Here is a 5991-nt window from a genome sequence, read left to right on the forward strand (position 1 = left end):
ATGGCCAATTTTAGAGTCCCTAAAGGCCGTGGAGTATACAATAATTAATAAACGGATCTTACAAACGTATCTTTATGTCCTGGTCAATTTTATTATTACATTTATTATTGTTGATATATTAAAAGGTTCTGACATGTGCCCATATTCAAGAGTCCAGAATTATTTTGATTTTATTTATTTTTGAATTCATAAAGTAAGTATTTCAGATGTAAAATTAAGGGTTTTCTGTAAATAAATGAATTATACCAAATTTCAATTTTTAAGTAACACTATTTTTTTTTACAAAATTACGAATTTTTACAATATTGGAATTCGGCCCAAATTAAAATTATGGCAAAAACTAACCCTAATTGGATGCCATAAATTTTATTGCGTGATATTCCAGCTGATAATTAGAATTATGTGTTCGTTATATAACATACTATATAAAAACAATATCATTTTGCTTCATCTTGCATGTTATGTTGTGTGCAATAGGTACAAAGAGCGTGATTTTAGAGGAAGAAAATGACATTATTTTTATGTTAATGAAACACAAACGTTTTAAGTATCGGTTGAAATGTAACGTAAGAAAATTATGGCATATATCTACTATATGATAAATTGTTATCAAATTTTAGTTTGAACTAATTAAATTCCAAAATTTTGAAAATTCGTATGTTAATTAACTAAAAGAATAGTATTAAATAAAAATCAAGATTTTAGTATATTTTATGTATTTACAGTCAATTAACTCTAGAATTAAAGCTATCATATCGAACTTAAAATAATACGCATGAGTAATATGTCATTTTAGAGATGAGAGTAATGTCATTTTAGGAATAGAAAGATGCCGACATCTTCAAGAAAAATGTCACATGCATGCTAATGCATCCTCCTATTGGCCATACTTTACTATTTTTTCTAACACAAAATCTTGGGTACACCTGGGTGTGTACCGTACAACTGGGTTGTCCCGTATCTAGAATAGTATTATTTATATGGGTTGGGATAGAATATGAGTTCAAATCAGGGTGCGGGTCAAAGTTTAAGTGAAGGTATAACCCGGTTGTACGGTACACCCGAGTGTACCCAAGACCATCTCTTTTTTTTTTTTTTGAGGCGCTTTCTACTATTTTTTTATTATTATTTTATCCATTCTGGAAATAATAACCGAGGAAGCAATTTGCAGGCTAGATTTGACATGAGATTTGATAATTATTAAGCTGATGGTGAAAATTCGTATCTTTTTTTCACAACAATAATTATTAATGAACAAATAATTAACATTACCCGATTGTTGCGGGCGATGAATATTCAACAATAACTCGAGCCGCCCCGTCTAGAGGTCTTGTAGATGATATATAATTGGGTGAATTATAAATTAATTTAACACACTGTACGGATACAATGCATATATATGACATGAAATAATTACTTAGCTTTTTAGTTTTTTCAAATGTGTTACTCTATTTTATTTTTCCAAATACTGTGTCTGAAATGTAAAAATATAAGGATATTATATCATAAAATGGAAAGATCGTGTTTATTATAGACCGATGAAAATAACAAATGAAGCATCGGGGTTGAATGTAGTATAAGAATTGCTTTGTCTGTCTCCAACAGGGCCGGACGCTCATAGAGTCAAGGGAAGGCAACTGCCACCCCTTGATTTTTGATTTGAAATACCTATATTACCCCTCATTATTTATTTATTTATAAATATGTCTTTAATTATTTGTGTTTGGTATTTAAGATATAAAACATATATAATGGATTGATTGTTTGATATCCTAGATTTTAATCAAGATTAAAACTTGTCATGCTATCTTAGGGTGGATGTGAGATTTGTTTTCTAAAGATGAACAGTAAACTTAGGGCGTGTTAGGTTTTGGGTTTTACAGCATATTAGTTAAGTTAATACAGAGTAATAAAGAGTTTGGTATTCTTGTGCAGACTGCCCTGCAATATGTGAAGGCCCTGAGCTAAAAATCCGGATTACGTAGGATAATTAATACCGCCTCCCCCCTCGGATTACGCAGGATAATTAATACGGCCCTGCAATTGTGTCCATTTTTAAGCTTATCTAACCTAGAAATATGGATACCAAACGAAAATCATGATTAATTAACCATAATAGCAAACAACCGACCAATATTAGTAACACATATTTATCCACACTAATAATCTAGTTTACTAATTATATTGACTAATCCCTTACTGAGCACCAAACGAGCCCTTAAGCTGGACCTTTACATTAAACGAGTCTTTTTTCTAATGTATTTATGCTACCAAACGCTTAGTTAACTCAAAATATGTAAGCAATATAAGCTTTATCCAACCCACCAAACATGCCCTTATAGTTGTGTTTCTAAATTTCTAATGATGTTATTATATATGAGTTTCAAATCATGGCGAATCATCGCGGTCAAATATTGATTGGATTTCATAGATAATTTGTATATATATTTAGTTTCGGTTGATATAATTTTTTTTTGTCACCCACTGGTCTCCAGCCACATCGAATTCTGTAAAGGCATAAAGTTGCTCATGAATAACAGCATACACAACCATCAAATTACAAGGTGCAAAAAAGGGCATATATTTTTATAGCCATTCCTTTTGTTTTGACAGTATAGCAGAAAGAATTTATTAAAAACCTGCATCGAAGGGTAAAAGACACGGCCACACGACATGACCTACTATTGTACGTAAATAGCATTTCTATCACAATCTTTAACACATATCACATGTACACAAAATTATTTCATATCAATCTATATTTGATAGGTTTGTATTCATGATGGTGAATAGAGAACGTTAAATTGTGTATTTCATTAATTAATATTGGAACGCGGATGGTGAAACGCAGTCAATTTATAAGACGTTTTCTCTCATATGGATGGATGATCCAAAATATCTAAAATGATGGTGTGTGAATATGCTTTTATTGTTATTAAGGGTTAATATCATCAAAACCTCTAAACTATACTCACTTTATCAACAATACCCTGAAACTTTCGAAATGTTCTCTAAACCCTCAAACTATCAAGATTTTATCAAGTTTCGGCAAGCCACATCACGTTTCTGGTTACCGAAACATAGATGCGGGATATATTTGATAAAAACATGATAGTTTGAGTGTTTAGAGAACATTTCAAAACTTTGTGGTTGAGGAATTTTGATGATATTTAGTTATTTACCCTTTTATTAATAGTAATAATTTATTAATTACTAAGACACGTAATTAACGTGCATTAATAATTTACCACGATTGTATTGAATCACTGTCAGATATGTAGCGGCCGGGATCATTTACCGACACGCAAAAGTCATGGTTTGATAAATAAAAAAGAAAAAAGAAAAAGAAAAAGAAAATAGAAGCTTCTCATTTTAATTCAAACATCATTTATTAATGTAAGCATATTTAGCGGGATATATGAATGGAATGAAGCTGGCACCATAATATCTATCTACCTATAATTTCACCGACATTAATTTGGCTTCTAGATATTCTGAGTAAATTTCACAATTAAATGAATATTCCTATATTAGGCTACAAACAATATGGAGACTATATACATTACAATACTCTTTTGGGTATTCTACTGAATCTACTCTTTATGCGATGTAAATATGTAATTTCTTGTCGAAACTTAACACCAATATATCTTAGCATCATAGTCTTATAGATGCAGTGGTTCAAATTAATCTTTTGGTTAATTTAAGATTAAAATAATAAAAGGTGTCGTTAATCCGTAAGAAGAGCTGATTAAAATTGTAAAAAATTAAAAGTGGATGCCTTTATTAGCAATTTTTTTTTTTTTTAATTAGCAATTTCTGATCAACTCATTCTGTTGTTTCAAAAATAGCTACAAAGTTGTGGCATGATTTTATGATGACTTTGTTTTTTTGGGAAAATGCTTGGATATAATTACATATTGTTAAAAGTGAAAAAGAAAACGATTTGAGGGAATCATGTGCTTTCATGGATGATCTTGTTTTCCAGTTTAAAGTTTTTGAATATTTATGTTACTCATGTGATCGAAATTGTAGACAGAGAAGTGTAGAAGCAAACTTGAGGCTGGCTTTGCATCAAATTGCTTTACACTTTTTTTCCCCTTCTACATGAAATTCGATTTGTTGACCCCAGTGTGCATTTTCTCATTAATGTTTACATTTATTTAGATACTCATATATATTAATAAGATTGTATAACTGATTAATACTATCCAGTGTAATTTTTATTTCAAGAAAGGTAATGTCTTAGCACCCATATCCTCCTCCAAAAATAACTTATGTTTTGAGTAAATCACTGTTTTTTTTTCCTGATAATTAAATTATACCACTACAAAAAAAAATTCACCAGTGACATGAGATTTTGTAGCTATTACGCGTGTCATAAAAATTAGTAGCATTTGATGGTGTAGCTAATCACTAATAGTTATACTTTCAAATGTCACTAATTTTTATGACACATATAATAGCTACCAAGCCTCACGTCACCAGTGGAAACTTTTTTTGTAGTGTACACGTAAATAAAGAAATTTAAATTACACACGTAAATCACACTTTTCATTGCTCAATAGCTTGCTTAGGGGGATGAGATCCAGTGTCCCACAATTTTATGTGTCCCATGCTTATATCTATTATGTTAAAAATATTTTTTATAAAAATAAAATTTATTATAATACTATGAATTATATTTAATTTTTATTTCAAAAAATTAAATTTTTTTTAAAAGTATATACCGTGATTTTGAATTTATCAACCTATTATTAACTAATAAAAGTGAAATTAAATGATAAAAAATAATTATATACCCTAGATTGATGGAATAAACTCTAGTTAATAATCACAAAATTAAACTAAAGCATACAAAGTTGAAAGTGAAGACAAAAAATATAAGAAAACACATAAAATTGAAAGTAGAACACAAAGTGGGACATAAAGTGTGGTACACTGAATCTCATTCCTTACTTAGGACGCGAAGCTCCCTTTAAATACGGGGTTGCTTGCAGGGCAGTCCTTGTGTAATTCTAGTGGGGCAATGGTTCATTGCCCCAAATTTAGGTCCAATACTAATATTATATCCTAATATATTTTTCTTTCCTATTTCACTCCTAAATAAGTGGTAACGAAAGGGAAAAAAAAAATGTTAATTGGATGAGATTTGAATGTGTTTACTACAAATGAAGTCGAATGGTGAAATTTTTGAGTTCGTTGAATTTTTAGATTGTTTTCTTAATATTTCTTAATGCATTGAATATGATGTATTAGAAAAATTTTGATTTTGAAGATGATGATTTTACTTCTCAGAATACTAGAGGATCTAAATTATTTCAATAATTGTTTGATTATTATTTAATGATTTATTGCATTTTACTGTTAATATTTAAATTGTGCAACTTAATCGCGTGAATGAAAGGACACCATCTACAACAAATAAAAAGGGGCTCCTTTTTCTCTTCTCGCCTATGGCTCCCGAAATGTCAGGGGTCCCTGAATTTGCTTGCGTTAGTACTTATTTCATAGTATATTTTTCTTTATTTTATATATATATTTTTAACACGAATGTCATTAAAATTCAAAATTACATCATCAAACTTCGTATGCAATGTTAAGAACTATTAAAAAGATTTTGTTTCTGGATAAACAAAATATAACAACCCTAAACCCTCTACTATGGACAGAACCGATCACCTACCCACCGTGGACAAGCATAACGTGCCCACTATTGATGTGGCAATTTTAATTAGGAAAGATAACTAATAAATCTTACTCTAATTAAAATTATCTTACTATAATTACAATTGTCACATCATGATGGGCACGTTATGCATGCCCACGGTGGGTAGGTGATCGGTTCTGATGCTATGGATTAGCGGAAAAGCCCAACATGACTAATTAAGCTTCAACACATGGGCGTACTGGGCTAATTGATATTTCATAGACCGGGCTGGGCCCAATCTCGCTGCGGGCTGCTCAGTTATGGGCCCTAAACAAAGTAGC

The sequence above is a fragment of the Salvia miltiorrhiza genome, chromosome 2, assembly GCF_028751815.1.
Source record: "Salvia miltiorrhiza cultivar Shanhuang (shh) chromosome 2, IMPLAD_Smil_shh, whole genome shotgun sequence".
Taxonomy (NCBI): domain Eukaryota; kingdom Viridiplantae; phylum Streptophyta; class Magnoliopsida; order Lamiales; family Lamiaceae; genus Salvia; species Salvia miltiorrhiza.